This window comes from Peromyscus eremicus, chromosome 11 (assembly GCF_949786415.1).
Source record: "Peromyscus eremicus chromosome 11, PerEre_H2_v1, whole genome shotgun sequence".
Lineage (NCBI taxonomy): Eukaryota > Metazoa > Chordata > Mammalia > Rodentia > Cricetidae > Peromyscus > Peromyscus eremicus.
The window spans coordinates 74,701,245-74,715,274 of NC_081427.1; positions in this window are offsets into that span (position 1 = coordinate 74,701,245).

Sequence of the window (14,030 nt, forward strand, 5' to 3'; positions counted from 1 at the left end):
GTGCACTTATTTAAATGGATGTGTGTTTGGTTCTAAACCATGTTCTCACACATATGGAATTATGTAATTTATCATCCTTACTCATTAAAATAGGTTTTTTCATTCTAGTTATTTACATTTAATAGAGAAACCATATTACAGGAACTTTAAAAAACGAAAGCATGAAATATAAATGTATTAAGTCTTATTGAAAATATAAATAGTATTGCAACTCCTGGGAACTTAATTAATGTCTTAAATATTATCAGTTGTTTGCCATTTGCATGTTTTAATTACAAATTGCTATTATCATAGCCACTACAACTTGTAAAATGCTTTTTGGCTTCTTGTTAGCATGTTCGTAGCAGCTCAACTGGTAGGACATTGACTTACCTTTCAGAGAACTAAAGTCAACTGACAAAATTATATTTCTTTTTAAATGGATTTTATACATTTTGTTTGTTTAGATCCTCATTACAATAATCTTTAAAATGTAACTTAGTAAAAATATTTTTGTATTTTATTGATACTATTTCATATCACAAAAGTCAACTGTAACAAAAGCCATGAAGAGTTGACAGAATGTATTGATCTAGACTTTTCTGGGAGCTCCGATGGGTTGTTGACTACTCCCAATGTTATCAGCACAATGAGACCTACAATATTTAAAGTTCCTTCTACCCATGGTGGTCTACAGTTCCGGAGCAATGACCTCCAGATCACTCAGCATCTTGACATGGAGCAGTAACTTGTGCAACTGAAACACTCTCAAAGGAGTTTGGGTCAGGCTCTTGCCTTAGCAGGCCAGTGACTGGAGAGACACAGCAAATCTGTGTCTCACTGTATTAACACCCTGTGAGCTTGGAAGGCTTAACATGGTACCACCAGCGGCTGCTTCCTCAAAGGACTTGCAAACTTTAGACTATGGAAGAGTAAATAAATAATTAACTGTGCTAACAAAAAATAACTTTAGTGTTTTAATGGAAATGTTACCCCATTATTTTTTAATAACTGGACAAAACATCACAAAGCATTACCATTTTGGCAGTGTTTATTGTTTAGTCCTGAGCTTCATTCCGATTGAATTAAGTCAAAGTATGTGATGCTCTCTTGTGGGCCAGGCGAAAAAAAATCTTCTTTGTAGAGAGAAAATAATAGTGGACCAGCTGCCAAGAAAAGTATTTATAAACTAGATTCCCCCCACCAAAATCTGTAATTAATTTCATAAAAATAACAAGAGCTTTTTTCTTTCTTTTTGCTTGAAAATATGCTAGAAGATTTCTGTGAGTCAGATTGGTGTGAGTAAATATTTTCAGGCTGAGAAAGTGCTGCTTTGTGAAAGTTGCCTGAAATGTAGCCTTTGAACAACAGTAACATTCACAGCTCAGCAGCTTACACATGCTTTACACCTCAATAAAAACACACAGCCAGAGCAAAGCTAGATTTCTAATTCAGTAATGTTTAAAAAAAAAAAAAAGACCAAAAGTAGATTGAAGCACTTCATGATATTCCTTTTTACAAATAATTTTTTTTGTTGTTTTTGAAAAAGGGTTTCTCTGTGTAGCCCTGGCTGTCCTGGAACTCATTCTGTAGACCAGGCTGACCTTGAATTCAAAGATCCTCCTATCTCTGCCTCCTGTGTGCTGGGATTAAAGGTGGGAGCTAAGTTTTTCCTTTATTTTTCTGACAAAGAAATTTTAAACTACATTTATTTATCTACACATGCACACATGCGAGTGTGTGTGTGTGTGTGTGTGTGTGTGTGCGCTCGCGCGCGCGCGGTCTCATGCATACCATAGTGAGTGCATGTGGAAGTCAAAAGACAGCTTGTGGGAGTCCCTTTGTTCTTTCCACATTGTTGGTCTGAGGGACGCAACTCAGATCATCAGCTTAGCAGCAAGCATCCTTATCTACTAAGCCACCTTGAAAGCCTCATGATGAAACTGTAGTGAACTAAAATTAGTGAAGTGTCTTGGTCACTGTTCTATTGCTAAAAAGACACCTTGGCCAAGGCAATTCTTATAAAAGAAAACATTAGTTGGGGGTCTGCTTACAGTTTCAGATGGTTAGTCCATGATTATCAAAGCAAGAAGCAGACAGGTATGGTACTGGAGCAGTAGCTGAGAGCTTTACAGCCTGATCTGCAGGCAACATGCAGATGCGTGTGCATGCGTGCAAGCTGCAGAAGTATGAGCCGTGAGGTGGGAGGGTACTCTCATTCAACCACCTCATGAACTGTGTTTAAATCCTTAAACATTTCTCAGTAGCTTGTTTCATTTTAAATTATGCTAATAATTCCATGTTATAATACCATGATTCTCTCAAGGGGGAACTTAGAATTTGCTTTGAGTAAACAAATTTAGTAGGTAGAAGAAAAAACAAAAAGGCTCACAACTTTCTAAGAGATAAAAGGCGTGAAAAAATAAAATTAGCACATTTGAAAACATGGCAAAACAAAAACACTTACATTTTTATGTTATTGTCAACATTTTTAACACAGGACTTGACCCCCTCTGAAGATCTAGAGTGGTTGTTTTCTTATATGCCAGAATAAAAATCCCGTCTCAAAGCACCGGCCAAGTGCTAGCACACGTCCTGGTCCCGGAAACCTCCTGTGTGCTGCACACTCCCAGGATGCCTCTGGGAGGCAGGCCTTTCGCTGACACACAAAGGCATGAGGAGACTCCCACCGTCTTCCCCAGCTGGAGAGGGGCAGAAAGAAGAGAAGAGCCAAAGCTGTCTGACTAAATAATGTACACATTTTGAACATGCTCAGCACAAATCACTCCTGTTTCTCGATAAAGAACCTCCACTGAGGTGCTCTGTTATATTACATACTTCATTTCCTCAAGATTTATCATAAGGCATCATCTGTATTAAATTAATTCCTCACCAACAATTAGCTTTGTTGTTTAAAAAATGGTTGTTGACTGGGGATGTAACTCTGTGGTAAAACATTTGTTTAGCACTGGTGAGGCCCTGGGTTCTACCCCGAGCATAGCAAAATAAAACGAAACATAAAAAACCCTCCTAATTTTATGTATTATTTTTAAAATGTTTTTATTTAATGTGCATGCATGCATGCATAGAATATGTTTGGATCAAATGTGCCCCCGCTCCCTTCCCCTCCAGTTCTTCACCTATCACTCACACTTCTCCCTCCCAACTTCATATTCTCTCTCTCCGCACATCCACTGAGTCCAATTAGTATTGCCTGTACATGCACACGTATGGAACCATCCACTGGAACACAGGCAGCCTCTCAGGAACTGCATCTCTGAAGAAAAATGACTCTTCCTCCCCTAGTACCATCAGCTGCCAATAGCTCCTTAGACGGGGGTGTGACTTGATGATTTTCTTCCCCATCTGTGCTGAGATTTTTAACTGGTTTGAGCTTGTGCAGCTCACGTGCACACAGTCCTAACTGGGATGGGTTCGTGTGTGCCCCGATAGTGTCAAAGTTCAAGAATACTATTTTCTACTGACCTCTAGGTCCTCTGACTATGGTGATATTTTATTTGTGCCCTAACAAATAAAGCTTGCCTGAAAATCAAAAGGAGGAGCTAGCCACTACTTAACCATAGAGGTCGGGAGGTCTGTACAGACAGACAGGAATAGATAGAGCTGGTTGGAGAGAGGAAATGATAAGGCAGGGTGGAAAGAGGAGCTCTCTCTCTCTCTCTCGGTGGAGGATTTCATAGGGGTAAGAACTAGTGGCTTGCTCTCTGCCTCTCTGATCTTTCAGCTTTTACTCCAATATCTGGATCTTGATTTTTTATTAATAAGACCAGTTAGCAATTCGTGTTACATCTGACTCTTACAATCTTTCCACCCCCACTTCCAAAATTATCCCTGAAGCTCAGGGGAAGGAGTGTGATACAGATGTCCCATTTAGAGCTGAGCATCTTAGTCTCTGCATGTTGACCTGTTGTGAGCCTCTGTGTAGGAAGCTTCTGTGATGAGGGTTGAGATATACACTAGTCTACAGGTATGAAGATAAGAACTTAAGGGCCATTTATCACTATGTTCTTTTAGCAGAATAACAGTAATATGTTCTCCTCTAGGGCCTGGGACCTAGCCAGCCACAGTCTTTGGCCCAGTTAACTGTGCAAGGCATGGGTTCCATCTTGTGTAGCAGGCTTTAAATCCAATCAGAAAGTGGCTGGTTACTCCTATAGCACTCATGGGACCAGTGACCATATCTTGCCAGGTCAGTTAGGTCAGTTGCTGTTGTAGCTCGCCAGGTTCACAACTGAGTAAAATAGTTGATTACTTTTCTGCTCTGGTAGTATGTATAGAACTTTCTAGCATTGTGAAAGTTACTCAGTAGAGATGAAGTTTCTGGGTCAGTATGGGTTTATTTCTCCATGTCCTGTAGCTCAGGTATGTAGTATATTCAGGATTAGAGTCTTACTGTCAAATTTTAGAAGGTGTTCCAGGAAATTTGAGCAAACTGTGTAAAGATATGTTGCTGTTTTATTTTGCCTGCCTAAGGCACCTGATTGGTTAAATAAAGAGCAGAATGGCCAATATCTAGGCAGGAGAGAATAGATGGGACTTCTTGGGAGAGAGAGGAACTCTGGGAAGCAGAGAAGTGAGAGACACCATTGAAACGTGGAGGGACGCAGACATACATTATGGAGGAAAGCTGACGAGCCACATGGCAGAATGCAGATTAACAGAAGCAGGTTAATTCAAGTTATAAGATCTCATTGTGAATAAGCCTAGGCTGGAGGCCAAGCCTCTATAATTAATAAGTTTCTGTGTCATTATTTGGGGGATAGGGGACCCAGCAAGTGTGATTACATCTAGATAGCATGACCACACTGAGGAGAAGCCATGCCACCTGCGCCACACAGTTACCACCTGGCACTCTCTGTGACCACTCACAGTAGTCAGATGCTGCTAGCAGGGACTCTGGAAAGAGGGCAAAACAACCTCCCAGAGCTGAGACTATTAGGTGTGGCTCCAGCTGCTGCCTACAGACCCTAAGAGGACAGAGCCAGCCGCCAGCACCATGTGCTAAGTGGAACCATGCTGTTTAAGGTTTGGCTCACACAATCAGAGAAGGCTGCAGACACAAAAAACCAGGTCCAGAAGAAAAATAATCAAACAAATAAAAACCTCTGAACAAGTACAATATGTTTGAAAATGTACTTAGATGCTAAAGAAAAAAATAAAATGGGTATAAATAGTCACAAAAAATAAAAAATTAAAAATAGTAAAGCCTTTTAAAAAAAAGAGTACCATAATATAAAAAGAATAAGCCATGTAAAGATGGAAAATACTCAGGAAATCTGGATCCTGTGTGGTGCTTTGTTGACTTTGAATTTTTGAATGCTGAGGAGAGAAAGACAAACTGCTGAGACACACTGGATTGTAGAAAAAAAATGCCAAGTTAAACCACCCTATATGTTTTAAGATGTCTTAACTTTAGAATGGAAGTCAGAAAATGTGTTGTGTTGGGGGAGAGGTTGTGCCTTTGTTTACAGAGGAAACAAAAAGCTATGGATTCCTTCAAAAGTAATGATGATCTGATTTTAATAGGGGAGACCTGAAGCTGCAGACATGAAGGAAGAAACCAAGAAAAAACACAAGACAGGTGACATATAAGCTGATCCCTCAACATGGGAACAGCTCTGAGACTGGATGAGACAAGATAAATCTTGTTGGCCACAGAGTCGTCATGATGTATTATTACATGCCATCCTTTTATACTGTATGGATGGAGATTTATGTTAAAGTTTGGTTATATAGTCCAAATGGACTTATAAAGTTGACAGATGTCTTTTATATGCTCAAACATAGAACATAGAATCATCTTTAGCTGATTTGTGCATAGTGTATATTCCATATTTGTATTAATGCAAATATGTATATTACTTTTAAAAATTTGTGTGTTTTTAGAACAAAAGGACCAGTCCTCAATGAAGACAAGTATCCCAGCTGATCCAGCCTCTCAGAATGTCTCTGTTGCAGTTTCCTCAAAATTCTACATCCAGAATAACTTCAAAGTATCTAGTTGAGATGGTCCAGCCTCACAGACTACTCCAGCCAGGACTTCAGTTAAGCCCTGCCCTTTGCCATCACAGGGACTGGACAACAAGTGATACAGCTAGCTCTCCCAGGATTTGACCATTATCCCGATTTCTCAGGGTCTCCTAAAGGTGCCATAACCCACAGACAGCAGGAAGTAATTTAAGAACATGACGCTCACATTCCCAAGAGGTGGGGTGGGTGGTTTTTGGTCATTCGGTAGGTTATGAATGTTTGTCATTGTTTAGGGGGATTGGTTGCAAGTTGTTACTGGTCTTGGTTGGAAAAAACTAAGCAAAGGAGGTTAGATTCAGGGATCTCTTTCTAAAAAGAAAATGGGGGGGACATAGGAATGGTAAGTAGACAAGAGTGTTGGCAATAGCCTGCAACATTTGGGAGGGTGGTCTAAGGGATTCCACTGACCAGACCTTGAAAGGAAGTGACCCATGCCTGGCATTGGGTTTTTAATTTGAGAGCCCATGTTGTCTGAGGCAGGCATAGTTTTCATGCTATAATGTAACATAAATAAACCCTTTCATATATGTATGTGTGTATATGTATATATGTATGTATGTATATGTATATATGTGTATATGCATGTATATATGTGTGTATACGTATATATGTGTGTATACATGTATATGTGTGTGTATGTGTGTGTATATGTATATGTGTATATGTGTGTATATATGTGTGTATGTATATGTATATGTGTGTATATGTATATGTGTGTGTATATATATGTGTGTATGTATATGTATGTATATATATATGTGTGTGTGTATATATGTGTGTATATGGGTATATATGTGTGTATGTGTATATGTGTGTATATGTATATATATGTGTATATGTGTGAGTGTGTGTATTTAGGAAGATACTACAGTGGTAAATTTCCATATGGAGTTTTAGAGCTTTGTAGTGTTAGTTATCATTCTCCACGGTCCCTCCTCTTCCCTGACCTCCTACTGAGCCCTTTCTATTCTATTAAACCCCCTTTTCTCTTCACACCAGCTGCATTCTATCTCCATTTTCTTGAAATTCCCTCAGCCCCTAATTAGTTTCCTGTTTTTTATGAGTATTCCAATTTAAACACACATGTCTAAAGATTCAAAGCCAACATCCACATACAAGGGAAAACATGAAGTCTTTCTGGGTCTGAGTGGCCCCACTAGGAATGATTATTTATAGCTCCAGCCATTTACCTGAAAATTTCATTTTTCTTAATAGCTGAATAATAATCTATTGTGCACATGAACCACATTTTTATAATCCATTCATCTGTTGATGGCATCCAGACTGTTGCCATTTTCTGGCTATTGTGAACCTAGTAGTGATGAATGTGAATACACAAGCATCTCTTTAGCACAATATGCCGTCCTTCGTGAATATGCCCAGAGTGGTATTTCTGGGTGTTATAACAGATCTGTGTCTAGTTCTCTGAGGAAGTTCACGCTGATTTCCACTGTGGTGGCACCGTTTTCACTCCCACCAGCAGTTCCTGGTCCGTTCGTTATTGCTTGTTTTTCTAATCTTGGACATTCTGACTAGGGTAAGTCAAACCTTTTCATTTGCATTCCCCTGAGGGCTAAGAATGTTGAAGAATTTTAAAAAATAGTTCTTGGTCATTTGTATTCCTTCTTTTGAGAACTCTCTGTTCTATGCACATATTTTTAATTAGGTTGTTTTCTTGTTATTTAATTTTTGCATTCTTTGTATATTTTAGATACTAACCCCTTGTTAGATGTATAACTGATAAAGGTTTTCCTCGTTCTTTAGGCAGGTTCCTCTTCACTTGAATGATGGATGGTGTTCTTCAAGTCCCTAGATAGACCTTTGTTTAGACTGATGAGTGACAAATCCTTGATGGTCCATTTGTTTCCTTTAGCTACAAAGCTGTCCTGAATAAGAGTGCACACAGATACGTCCTGAAGGGACATGAGACCTCAAGAAAACCCTCTGCTTTCTACTCCAGCAGTAAATTAAGCTGATTGTCTCCAGGTTAGCTCTGTTTATAACATGCAAATTTAATTTTACTGCCTCATGTTTGTTTTAGAAATTGTAAATGCAGGCAACTTCTCTACTTCTCAGTCTTAGCTAAGAAGAAACTCTGAGACCACTGTTCAAACAGTCAATAATATATTTTACACACATATATGTGTAAGATTTGGCCTCAAGAGTAAATCTTCATTAAATTTTCCCTTAATAATCCCATTTCATAGCTAAGGAGGCAATGTCCATATGACCAAAGACAAGTCTTATCAGGGACTTTGTGGAACACGACAGGACAATGTAGAGTTTTAATTGCCTTTGGTCTGCACCATGGTTAATTTTATGCATCAACTTGCCTAGGTAATGGTGTCCATATATTCGGTCAAACATTAATCTCAGTATTTCTGTGTAGGTACCTTTTTTTTTTTAAGGAGATTAACATTAAAACTGATGGAATTTGAGTAAAGAAGATTACCTTTCTAGTTATGGGTGGGTCTCATCCAATCAATTGAAGATCTAAATGTCTAAAGATTAATCTCCCCCAAGCAAGAAGGAATTCTATCAGCAAACTGCTGTGGTGATATTTTGAACAAATAAAATTTGCTTGGAGATCAGAGGACAGAACAAGCCACTAGATTAAACATAGAGGCCAGGCAGTGGTGGCACACACCTTTAATCCTAGCACTCAGGAGGCAGAGGCAGAGATCCATCTGGATCTCTGTGAGTTCAAGGCCAGGCTGGGCTACACAAGATAATCCAGTCTAAAAGAGAAGCAGAGCCAGGCAGTGGTGTTACATACCTTTAATCCCAGCACTTGGGATCACACTCCTTTAATCTCAGCACTAGGAAGGTTGAGACAGGAAGTGATATGGCTGGGCAGAGAAAGGAATATAAGGTGGGAGGAGACAGAACTATCTCAGACTGAGGAGTTGGTGAGGTTAGAAGTGGTGGCTGTGGCTTGCTCTGCTTCTCTGATATCTGGCTCTGGGTTTTTATTATAAGATCATTTAGGATTCATACAACAAACTGCCTTTGAGGTCAAAGCTTACCAGCTGTGGTAGTTTAAATGAAAATGACCCCCATAGGCTCATAGGGAGTGGTACTATTAGGAGGTGTGGCCTTGTTAAAGGAAATGTGTCACTGGGATGTGCTTTGAGGTTTGAGAAGCTCAAGCCAGGCTCAGCGGCTCACTCACTCTCCCTGCTGCCTGCAGATCCAGATGTAGAGCTCTCAGCTCCTCTCCAGAACCATGTCTGCCTGTGGGCCGCGATGCTTCCCACCATGCTACTCTATTGGCTTTGAATTCGTCAAGTCTTCCCAGTTTCATGGACCAATTTCTTTAAACAATCTTTTTTTCTCCCTCATACACCTAGTTCTCTTTACTGGAAGCCCCCTGATTGTATCAGTTCATGACAAAGTCAACCAGCTGACCTTTGGACTGACCTCTGGGAACTCTTTAGGGAAGGAAACCAGGCTGAAAAGTTCCCTGTCTCATTTAGCTCCTTCTGAGATCTACATCAACTGAATTCACTGGAAGCCCAGGCCAGAGCAGGTACAGAGAGGAGTCCTACAAATCTAGACCCCTAGCATGCAGAGCAGGGTAGAGCAGAGTAAGAGGATGAGGAGGGAAGACAAATGGACCCTCAAAGAAAACCTGATCACTATTAAGACTTCACTATGGTGGTCACCTCTAGAAGGATGGGATGGTCCATTTAGGAGGGATGTGGACAATGGAATTATTTCCTTGATGTGAATGATGGGCACAATAATTATTCATTATTCTGATCATACTTTCCCCCTCTACCAACTTTCCCCAGATCCTTCCCACCTCCCTATCCACCCAACTCCACACCGTTTCCCTCCCTCTAAAAAAAAGCAAACAAATATAAGACAACAACAAAAAAACCAAGAAGTACAGACACAAAACCATAACAAAAGAAACAGAAACAAAAATAAACAAGCCCAAGACCAACAAGACAAAAAATCTCCAAACAAAGCAAAATGAGACAGAAAAACTCAAAGTACTGTTAAGTTAGTTTGGTGTTAGTCAACTACTTCCAGGCCTGGGGCATGACCTGAAGTGTGATTAACACAGCATGTGACTTCCTTTGCCAGGAGGTATCAATTGCAGATACTTCTTGGTTAGGGGTGGGAGCCAGTGTCTACTTCTCCCTCTCGGCACTGGGACCCCATCTAGCTTGAACCTTTGTGGCTCTTGTGCATGCTGTCACAGTCTCTGTGAGTTTACAAGTGCAACAGTCCTGTTGTGTCTAGAGGGACACTGTTTCTTTGAGATTCCTGCTCAAAGAACCACAGCACCTCCTATAGAATGGTCCTGTAGGCTCATATGTTTGAATGCTTGGTCCCCAGTTGTTGGATCTGTTTAGGAAGGATTAGGAGGTGTGGCTTTGTTGGAGAAGGTATGTCACTGGAGGTGGGCTTTGAGTTTCAAAAGCCTAGGCCATTCCCAGTTCCTCTGTCTCTCTCTTTCTCTCTCTCGTGTTTGTGGATCAGATGTGAGCTCTCAGCTACCACTCCAGAGCTGTGCCTGCCTGCCAGCCATGCTCCTTGTTGTGACAGGCATGGACTCCAACCCTCTGGAACTTTAAGCAAACCCTCAATAAACTCTTTATAAATTGCTTTGGTCATGAAATCTTATCACAGCAATAGAAAAGTAACTAAGACATACAGTGATGCTTCATAATCCAGATATGAAAAGTCAGATACCTACATGGATCCAGTTTTAGAATAGAATGGGAGGGAAAGAAGGAAGAAAGGAGAGAGAGAGAAAGAAATAAAGAGAGACTATGAGGATATGATAAATGGTGAATAGAGAAAGAAATAAAAACAAAAGGCTAGCTAAGATGGGGAGAAAAGAAAGATCCAGAGTTCAGACATCTTGTGAGAATGTGAGCAGGTAGTATGTGAGTGATGAATACAGATGGCTGGAGGCTGCTCATCCAGGGTGTCTTAGTTAGGTTTTTATTTCTGTGAAGAGATATAACTGACCATGGTAACTCATATAAAGGAAACATTTAATTGTGTTGGCTCACATACAGTTCAGAAGTCCAGTCCATCATGGTGGGGAGCATGACGGCATGCAGGCAGACATGGTGCTGGAGAAATAGCCGTGTGTCCTACATCTTGCAGGCAACAGGAAGTCGACTGACACACTGTGCAGTGTCCTGAGCATAGGAAACCTCAAAGCCCCCCCACACACACACAGTGACACACGTCCTCTAACAAGGCCATACCCATTCCAACAAAGCCACACCCCCTAATAGTGCCACTCCCTACGAGATTGTGGGATTATGGGGCTAATTACATTCAAACCACCACACAGGGTATCAATTATCTGAATGTGTTGTCTTAGATATCCATACAGAGAATGATCCTCCATAGTTGTGCTTTTGGTTTTGAATGAGTTAATTTGTTAAGGATATAGCAAGCAAGAGCCCAAGAATAAAACAGCAAACAGACACTTACATCATCCTACAAAAGTGGCCTGGAGAAACTGAAAATAAAACCACCGGCTAGATCATCTGATGCACAGAGAGCTTCCCAGGCAGAAGTCTTCCGGGTGAGACTTGCAATGCGCCATTCCCACCACATTTATTTTATATCACGAAATAGCAGTAGCTGAGGCTTTCACTTTGGGAAGGAGCTTTCAAATCACTTACCTCCTAGCTGTGCTCAAGGACACAATGCTTTTACTCAAATGTAATTCAAAAACTCAATCCACTCCCTCTGTTCTCAAGGAAATAGTGCGTTCATGTCTGTGTTATTTTTTCAGCTCTCCTTTTTCCTTTTCACAGGCAAAGGGATGATGGTGCATTCAGGCCATCCCCATCAGGGGAGCTTGGAGGATATTTTAAGGTCTTGAATCTGAAGGTAGCGGGTAGGCAACCCCATCTCTACAGACAGCTTCTTGGTTTAAACAGAGCATGACAACTTACTAATACAATGTATATTACAGACATGGAGTTGTTGCAGATGGTGACAAAATTTCACGTCTGGCTATGTGCGGATAAAGTAGAATGGTGGTGAAGGTCACCAAAAATAAAGAGGCTCAGGTCAGGGAGATCATTGAGACTTCGGACACATCTGTGTTTGAGGGAAAGAGTGAGAGGCAGATACGGGGCATTTAAGGAATGCTGTGTATGCTGGATGGTAAAGGGACTGATGGGGAATGGCTAACCAAGGGCAGTAGGAGAGAGGAGGAAGTGTATGCAGATGCCTCTCTTGGATTTCAGGAGAACAGAAGAAGAAAGGTCTGATTTCTCCATCTGGCCCAAACAAAATTCAAGAAGGAAGACTGGAAAAGATTGGCAACAAGCCAAAGCCTGGGTCAACCTAGATGACCAGAGTAAGATACGAAGGGGAAGTTACATGTTATACTAGTGATGTGAGAAACTGGGGCATGCTAGCTTCAACTGGCTCTACTTTTCACAAATTTGCATTAGTAACACCTTGATATTAGGTAATGGGCAGTATTTGGTGACCTATCTGCCCTGAAGAAGATCCTAAAAGATTCTAAATGTTTACGTTCCTCCTTGATAGAAGAATCTGATAGCAGGAAACACAAATGTCTTGCATGTACCTGTTCAGAGAGGCATGGGATTCCTAGAAATAACCAGAGTGGGTTTGTGACCATGACTACTGGATGATCCTCTGTCAGGAAGCTAGTTTACCAGTCTTTGCAAAATGGCTCCAGCTGACATCAGAAGAGACAACTTCAGAACATGGGTCAAGGCAAAAATTGGCTTAAGGCAACTTGCTCTGAAAAAATAGTGTTTCTATTACTGTTCAATGATGCCACAAATGCAGTTAAGATGTTTTAATGTACAAAATATCCCCCGAATCAAACTGACAGGTACCCTAGGTGCTTAATAAATGTTTACTGAAGTGAAGACAGTAACAGGGGAAGAAAACGTTGGGTGTATAGAGTTGTTAGTCACTCTGATTGTTAGATCGGGGTTACAGATGGCATAGTGTCCTTTTGATGCCCTAGTGGGATCCATGTGGGGCATCTTTACAGAAGTAAAGTTTGTAGACTTGCAATGCTGAGGAATGAGCTTTGGAAAATGTGGGCTAAGTGAGGCAATGCCATCCTGCCATCCTGTCAGGCCAGCTGGCCTCTCCCCATGACATTTCTAGCCTGATTGTTTAGAACAGCAATTTCATTTAAATCACTTTGATTTTCTTCAATAAAAATTCTGGAAGCCATGAAAGGGATTTGTAGCAAAATATTGTTGTAATCAGAGTAATATAAAATAACTGAGTAATGTATTAGGGCATAGCCATTAATAAAATAAACTGACCTGGAAATGCCTCCTAACCCCAGAGTCTAGCATGCAGTTACTCTACAACAGAAGTTTTCAACCTGTGGGTCGAGACCCCTTTGGAGTCACACATCAAATATCCTACATATCAGATATTTACATTATGATTCATAACAGTAGCAAAATTACAGTTATGAAGTAGCAGCTAAATAATTTAATGGTTGGGGGTCACCACCACATGAGGAGCTGTGTCAGAGGGATGAGAACCACTGCTCCAGAGAATCTCTAGCAGTTGGGATGGTTGTAAAGCTACAGCTAGTGAAGACGGAAATGCTCACTGACACAGCAGGAAGCAAAGTAAACTCGGCTTAAAAAAACTGTTGGCTTTTTTAAATCATGCTTTGTTGTTCTTGTGTTGTACCAGGGTTATATATTTCTGCACATCTTCTCAGCATAGGCTTTTCTGCAGTTCTAAAGTTAGGTTTAATCATCTGTGAAAACATATTCCCCTCAACATGATGAATATTCTAATAGCAATTACCCATGATTATTTTGATGCAGTTCATTCACCCACAAGCAGTTAGCTTCTTGTTAGCCAGTTCAACAGAAATACCATTTCTTGCTAGATTTCACCTGATGCAAAAGAGTTTTGACCCCTCAGAATTCAATAGATCTCCTTACAATGAAATTTGCCAAATTTCATAATAGCAAACCAAAGTACATGAAACATACACACAGCAA